Source organism: Sceloporus undulatus, chromosome 1, assembly GCF_019175285.1.
Source record: "Sceloporus undulatus isolate JIND9_A2432 ecotype Alabama chromosome 1, SceUnd_v1.1, whole genome shotgun sequence".
Classification (NCBI taxonomy): Eukaryota; Metazoa; Chordata; class Lepidosauria; order Squamata; family Phrynosomatidae; genus Sceloporus; species Sceloporus undulatus.
In genome coordinates, this window is record NC_056522.1 from 8,576,010 (window position 1) to 8,584,784 (window position 8,775).

Consider the following 8,775-nt stretch of genomic DNA (forward strand, 5'->3'; position numbering starts at 1 on the left):
CATTATCCTAGCTCAGACTGGTCAACAGATCACTGAAGTAAACTGATCCCCTTACTGAAGAAAGGAGATAACACATGTGCCATGTTACTTGTACTAATGTCCTGATTTATATTGTTAGAGCAGGCACACTGAATCAGTGGGGTTTTCCTATGTGTTCACTCATGATTCAACAATAGGGATAGAAAGAAAATTCAAAAATATTTGAAAAATCCTCCTGGTTATAGTGTGTGTGTGTGTGTGTGTGTGTGCGCGCACGCATGCAAAAATAATGATTGTTAACTATCACAAAAATTCAATCAAATGATCAAAAAATGGAAAAGCAAAGCTTTTTATATATATAAAAAAAGTCCAGGTCTGTGGAGTTCTGTGAAATACAGGATAGAAATCTCATAAATAAATGAAGAAATAGGTGTTGGAAAGGGAGAAGCATAGACAAAAGTGAAAATAAAGCCAAAACAAACACACACACACACACAAAACCCATAATGTCCATGGAGCCTAAATGCTCTTCCAACTAAAATTGAATTAATAACTTACCATGATCAGGAAAGAGCAGTAAGGCACAGATCAGAAGGGAAAGGCAGGAGTTCTTCATAGCCTTGACACTGCAAAAGTAGATATTTGAACTGGAATTCTGTATCCCTGGGGCTAAGGATACCAATAGTGGCCAAGATTCTGTATCATTACAGATTAGAAATATTACAAACCTGTAGCTACAAAGCTGAAGTTCAACAGAGCCCTGTTTTTGAATTGTGAAGATACAAATTCAGACACTGACAAGTGTGTTCCAATGTGTATTCGGCACTTCTTATTAGCATCAGGCACTCTTGATGAGCATTTGATACTTCTGATGCACACTGAGAACTTTTTATATACATCAGTCAATTCTGATGCACATTGGACAATATTGATATGCACGAGCCAATTCTGATACACGTCAGGGACTCTGATTGTGCAACAACACTTCCTAGCCAGTGCCACATGTCTATCAAGAGTGCTCCAATGTGCATGAGTGCCTACTGCACATCAGGATCACGGTACAGGCTACAATTGTGCAGCTGATGCCCATACTGACATTACAGTCAGTATAAAGTTACACTCATGGGACAAAGCTTTATTGCAAACTTAAATACAAACAAACCACAAAACAAATTAAGTTGTCTGGCTACTTGACAAAGTACTGAGAATTACAGATACATCATCTCTTTCATCAGTGTAATGGGAGAAAGGCTATGAAGGCAAATGATCATGTAGCATAGGATTGGAACAAATCCATTTTTTCATAACCTCAGTCTCCCTGCCTCCCCATTTAAAGGATTTTTCTGTCCTGAATGCCTCAGCAAGCACTTTTTTTTTGGTACAACCAAACTCCCCAAAACTAAGACCCCTTCACACCAGAAAATCATAAAATCATGATACCATATTAAATTCCATGACTTCGTACTATGGAATCATGGGATGTGCAGTTTTGTGAAGTTCTAGAGTTATCTGTTAGTTAATTCAAAGTGCCTCAAGAAATGACAAATCCTAGGATTCCATAGGATGGAGTGATATCACTAACAGTGGAATCAAAGACTAATTGCTATAAATTTTAGACAGTGGGCATTCACTGTATCTGATTTGGATGTTGCCATCATGCACTTGGAGAAATCTGCAGGACTTTTTCTTCTAGAGTTCACTCCAGAACAGAAAGGTATTGTATGTTTTTTCAAGGCAGCAAGGGAACTAGCTCAAATTTAAATCCATGACACGCAAAATGCATCATTTGCCTGCACTGAAGTAGATGTAGTTCAAGCTCTGTAGCAAAAGGAAGCAATGGACCTAAAATATAATCAAAATATGAAAAACAATGTGTATTCACAATAACTAGATCATGATAACAATAACCAGAAGAAGCTCTATTAGAGGTAGTGGGGGGAAATTGTCAGACAATGTCTTATCCTTCAAGTTATGATTTTTTTTGGATTTCATCTAACAATGTTCTTCAAAGTCACAAAAGCAAAATGCAGTTCCATCGAAGCTTCTTGTATACAATCCTTCCAATCCCACCCTGGCTTCAAATAGTATAAAGAAGTTCTAGTGTAATGTTCAATCACATTAAGGAAACTAAGGAAACTTACCAAGATTTCATATGTACAAGACGTTTAGAGAGAGTCTTGCATCCACGGACAAACGTTTGGTGTGTGTGTGTGTGTGTGTGTGTGTGTGTAGACAGACAGATAGATAGATAGACTGTCAAACCTACTGAACAGAATCTGCATAATATATGTTTCCTTCTTTGACGTGCAAATATTCCCCATTCAGAAATCCTGAGCTTAGAAAATGAAGATTAGTTATATCTTAAATAACTAAGAATAACTAACAGGGCCAGAGGATAAGTGAAATCTTCATGTGTATTCCCATTTTGTGAAATTTAAAGATTTAAAAAGATTTTGTCTGATTGGATTCACAATGACCAAAGTAGATTTCTCCCAATAAGATTAAAATATCAGAACTGTTTTAAATATCATAAAAGATTGTGCAGGAATCCCAGAAAGAAAATCACAATGATGTTGCTAGATGCAGAAAAGGTGTTTAATAATGTTAATTGGCAATTTATGTTGAAAACGCTCAAAAAAATGCAAGTGGGATAATATTTATCTAATTGGATTAAATCAATATATGAAACACAAAGTGCCCAAATTTTAGTCAATAGGGAGAAAGCAAAATCTTGTGAAATTACAAGGAGAACTTGCCAGGACTTTCCATTGTCTGCCTCATTGTTTATAATAGTTATAGAAATCATTTATAGATAGAACAGAAGTAAAGAAGCAATACAAGAACCTAAATTAAAAGGATTTAGTATAAATAAACAGGTTTGCAGATGATCCAGAGTCTTCCTAGAGGACCCTATATTTTTGTGAAATTTACTCCATATCTGCGAAAATTTCAGTGTGCAAAATTGAGTAAGGTTTTTTCAGGACTTACACAATGTCCACGTATTGCAGTGTCTGCTTAAGGGGATAAGGGCTGTTTCTTCAATGACACTTGAGTTGAGCTTCTTCCCAGATCCCAAGCTGATCAGGGATTATAGAAATGTTCTTTACATATAATTTCTCTTTTTATAGGTAGTGGGTAATTCTTCCTTCTTTCATATTTAATGATCAGCCAAGTACAGCTCACATCTCTAGAGAGCACTAAAGTCATATACCAAGAGAAATTATCTGTCTTTGAACCCTACCAACCACGAAGAATTTTTTTCATGGTTTCATTTTACCTTTAGTGTAACATTATGTTTATTGCCCTTGCGGTGGAACCAAATCTTCTGTTTCACTTGTCTGATATGCATGCTATTGAATTGGTCCAGAGCTGACCAAACTAATATTTATTATTGCTTATGATTTAAATGAAAGTTATACTGGTCCCACTGTCACCCTAAATTTGCTGCATTCCAATTTCCACACAAAATGAATCCAAAGCCATGATTTTCTGTTTCCTCCAGCAACTGAGCAAACAAATCTCTCTATAATACTTGCCTAGTATTCTCACATCCTGAAGCATTTAAGAAAATATATTTCCGTTATTTATACAAAAATAATGGCGGGGTCTGTATGCAAAAACATTATTTTCAAAATTGAGGTTCATCAGAGAGCTGCACAAAATCCAGCAATAATATCCCCACTCCCACCCCCCTAAAACTTGTGTCTCTATTTTTTGAGCAAGATTTTTGTTTCTTTCTTCAAATAAATGTTATATTATGTCCCGAAGCAGACAGGTCAAAAACATTGCACCAGGACAAAACAAAACAAAACAAAACAAAAAACCAAAAACCCCTGAAACACTTCAGAGAGTACTCCAACCAAAACTTTTTCATAATGCTGTAGGTTTTGTGAGAGTGTCATTAACAAAGGTAGCTATGACAACAAGCCTCCATCCTCATAGCAATTTCTGATGATTCTGGGACCTGGCCGTTGATTCATATGTAGGTAACTCAATAACTAGCAATGTTTCAGAATGGAACAGAGTTAGATAAAGAATTGTGTATGATGAGTTTGTGTTTAGGACTCCTATATCACTTCCTGATCTGATCATATTCTGGTTGTTGTTGTTGTTGTTGTTGTTGTTGTTGTTGTGTGCTTTCAAGTAATTTCCAATTCATGGCAACCTGAAGGCAAACCTATTATTGGATTTTCTCAGCAGGTTTTGTTCACAGGAGATTTGCCATTACCACCTTTAAAGCTGAGTGAATGTGACTTGCCCAGGGTCATCCAGTGGATTTACATGATCAAGCAGAGATTTGGACACTGGTCTCCCAGAATCCCAGTGTATCACGCAAACCACTACACCATGCTAGCTCGCACAAAATGAGAGTATTTGGAATTCAAATTTGAAGTCATATACAAATATATACTCTTCAACATGTAACAATACATTGCAAACATTATTATATATTGAAATATGTAGACTAGGAATGGGGAAGACAGTTATGAAAGATCTAGAAAAGATCCGAAAGTGTAAAGATAGATAACTGAGAATGAAAGGTAGAATCATAGAAGCAATTGTTTTCCCTATTACCATATACGGATGTGAGAGTTGGACAGTGAAGAAAGTATAGAAGAAGAAAATCAATTCTTTCGAGATGTGGTGCTGAAGAAGAGTGCTGTGAATATTGTGGATAGCTCAAAAGACAAGCAAATGGGTCTTAGAACATATCAAGCTTGAAATTTCCCTGGAAGCCAAGATGATTAAGTTGAGGTTGCTGTACTTTGGATACATCATGAGAATGCTCAATTCACTGGAAAAGAAAATAATGATAGGAAAATGGAGGGATGTAGAAAGAGAAGAAGACTTCATGGTCAATGGATGAACTCTATTAAGAAGGTCACATATATGTACAACTGAGCACACAAGTTAGAATCATACAAGTCATTGTATTCCCTATTACCATGTATGGCTATGAGAGCTTGACAGTTAAAAAAGATGATAGGAAGGAAATCCATTCATTTGGTATGTGGTGCTGGAGAAGAGTGCTGATGACCCCATGGACAGCCAAAAGGACAAATAAATGGGTCATAGAGCAGCTCAAGACGGAAACCTCTCTGGAACCCAAGATGATCAAACTGAGCCTGTTGTTCTTTGGACACATCATGAGAAGGAAGGAGTCACTGGAAAAGACAATAATGCTGGGATACGTGGAGAGAAGTAGGAAGAGAGGAACGCCACATGCTAGATGGATGGACTCTATTAAGGAGGTCATGGGTATGGGGCTGCAGGAATTAAGCAGATGACTCGAGATCGCCTCAAGGGCAGTTAACAGCAACAAATGTATGAATATGAAGGACCTAAACAGAACAAAGGAGGATCAGGCATTTTGGAGATGTCTCATCCACAGGGTCGACTCCAAGTTGCTTAAGAACAACAACAATATCTTGCAATGTACCATAAATGTATTATGAATCACAGAGAGTCACAGCACGCTGGACTAAATGCAGCCTCTGTGTGATGCAATGAATCCCTTGAATGTTTTTAATATGTTTTCTTTAATGCTTAACAGTCAATAAGATGAAGACTGTATGTACCCAAAGCAGGCTATAATCTGTGTAACAAATAAAGCTTACTGCATAAGAACACAAGGGTGTGGTGTGGTGGGGAACACAGCAATGGAGGAGAAATTGTGCATGCACATGGTTCTAAATGTGATGGATTCAAAGTACAAAGTTTATGCTCTTCCTTGTGGGGGCAGTATGGAAAGTAGTGGAAGGTCAAGAATTTTAACTGGAGTTGAAGGTGCAGATAAATCTGTGTTCTTTTCAAGGACTTTTGAGTTTATCTGCTTCATGAACTTAAAGAACCTTGAAATTGTGTACGGAGGATTCCTAGGCCTTGTTCCCACTATGGTTTAAATCAGATCGTGATTCCAAATGATCCGGTTTAAACCCCCATGGTTCCCACTTAATTCAAATCACTGAAGCGATCCAGAAAGGGGGGGCACGGTTTCTACCCATTTAACCTGGGTCTTATCCATTTAACCTGCATCAAAAAGGCGCTGGTAAAATGGGGTGTTTGGGGGCTGAATCAATTTATTTGGAAACCAGTTCCCGTTTGTGACAGTGGAAACCAGGCAGATTCGAATCGACCCCAGTTCCCACTGGCAGCAGCTTCCCCGGCCTCCATGCCTGCTCTGTCCTCAGTCCTCCATACTCCTGGTCTGCCTCTCTCCTCTGCCCCCAGTATGGCCAGGAGGATGGAGGGAGGCATGGCAGGGAAGCCACGGCTGTTACTTCCTGCACTGATTTTTGAAACTGGTGCAAACATAGTGGGAACCATGCTGTTTGCTGAACCGGTTTCAGGAATCGGTGCAGGAAGCGAATCAAGAGGTAAGTGAGAATTAGACCCTAGTTAAACCCTCATCCAGAACCCATGCAGATCCTGCTGTGCTGATGCTAATCCAAGTAGGTTCTAAAGGTCTTTGAGTGTCCTTGACATAGCAGTGGAATCCTGTTCTTTACAGCAGGTGAAATGTGATGTATTTGTTCTGTCTCTTTGTGTTTAGATTGAAGATGCTGTCTCTTAACTATAAAGCAGAGGTGGACAAAATGTTGCCAATGTGGCCCCCAGGACTCCCAGGAGACCTCTTTTTATCCCAATCTACACACAAAAGCCCTCTAGAAGCTGTGGGGGCATTTTCACCACATATTTAGCTCCCCTGAACAATTTAGGCCCAGAAAAGGCCTTCTTTTTTGAAACAGGAAATAAATAGAAAGTGACTTCTGCTTACTTTCTGTTGTGAAAAAGACCATTCTTGTGCCTAAAATATGGTGAAAATGTCACCTCCTAGAGAACCTCTGGGGCCATCTAAGTATTTTCATTTGCAGAGGGGTACAGCTGTGTATGTGTGTGTTGCTCTTCAAAGCCTGCTGGGTTGGCAATGCAGCCACCTCACCTCCCACAACTGCCTACCCTGCTATGGTTTGAGTCTGGGATATCTGAAAGATCACCTGCTCCCATATGAACTGCCCTACATACTTGCAGTTGCTCTGTAAAGCCACATGAATTGGAACACAAGACAGGAGGGTGTGTGTGTGTGTGTGTGTGTGTGTGTGTGTGTGTGTAGTGTTCCTGTTTGTGACAGTCCCATACTAGTGGCTTCAGACTGATTTCTATACCAAGGATGGTCAAAGTGAGGTCAACAGGCTGCTTGCCACTGAAGAGGAAATGAAAATGGTGTTGCAAGTACTAATCTCCAAAATGCTTGCATCACTGTGATTTGTGTGTCCATGTGCTGGATAATTTTTTGCATAGCTGATTACATAGAAGAGAGTGGGGAATGGTTATGTTGCAAGGATTAGGTCTCATAAGAGGTTACACGACCTCTTATAAGACCTAGAAGTTTCTGACACCTAGAAGCTTTGACTTGTATCAACTTTGTTAACTTCATGGAATTGTCCCAGCACATTCACTTTGCAGTGGTCACTTATTCAAGCTTGGAAAACTATATTAAAATTATGTACTCTTGGCTCAGAGCTCCCATTTGCTTCATATTCTGGCCCGTCAGGTTGGGAGACAGAAATGTATTTCTCTCCCTAAATAAAGTTTGGTTCTTGATTCACCAGGCCTGGCCTTCTAATTTCTCATAGCATTACAGGATAAAATTACTGTCCCGCAGCTATGCCTTATTTGACTCTCCTTTAAACTGCCGCATTGTAATGGGGATTAAATTTTACTGTAATTTTATTGTGATTTTAATAACTTATTTTTATGCTGTTGTATTTTAAATTGTGGATTAGGGATTGTGTTATTATTTTACTATGTTTTATTTTTATTGTAACCCACCCCGACCCTCCAGGGAGAGGCAGGCTATAAATTATTATTATTATTATTATTATTATTATTATTATTATTATTATTAGGAAAGTCTCCTCTACCACCGTCAGGCAGCCACAGATTCCTGGATCCCTCTGAGACTAACTCAACCATAAAAGGATTTGTGCCAAAAGTAGACGGTTAGACCTTCCTTCCTGAATCCACTAAGCAATATGATTGGTCATTTTTATGGACCCCAAAGACCTGGGTCCAATTCATACTACGCAACCAGAGTGCTATTCTTTTGCTTCAGTTTGATTCCCCACTGGGCTATGAAACCCAGTGGGTGACCTTGGGCAAATCACATGCTCTCGGCTTCAGAGGAAGGCAATGACAAACTTCCTCTAAATAAATCTTGCCAAGAAAATCCTGTGAGGGGTTCACTTTAGGGTCACCATAAGTTGGAAATGATGTGAAGGCACACAACAACACAGACATGAAGACCTGTTGACCTAAAATTCAGCTAAATCTTAAGCCAAATGTGAACCCTTTTGGAATGGTCTTTGTGTTTTCTAAGGGGAAGTGGGCTCCTCCTCAAAGGGACCAGACCTACATCTAGAACCACATTAATCTTTGTGATGATTTAGGCTTTGGGAAAGTAGACCACATCTGAAACACATAATCTTTTTAGAGTTTTCTTCTCAACATACCGGGTGGGGAAAAGGATGGAGGGAGTTGATTTGAGTGACTGACAGATCCAACTACTACTCTTACAGCATGTTTTTTTCCAGGGACTCTGCAGTCACTGTGCCATGAAAGAAAAACTGTGCATCTGTAAAACAGTTAGTTCTAGGTTCCTGTATTCCTGTACTCTCTTGATAAGTTGTCATCTCTGTGTAAGCAAGCATTTAGCAGCTCTGAAGCTCTGGCTCTGTGTTGCTTGCTAACTATAACCCTGAGAAATTACAGACAGACCATGGCAGTAAGTCAGAC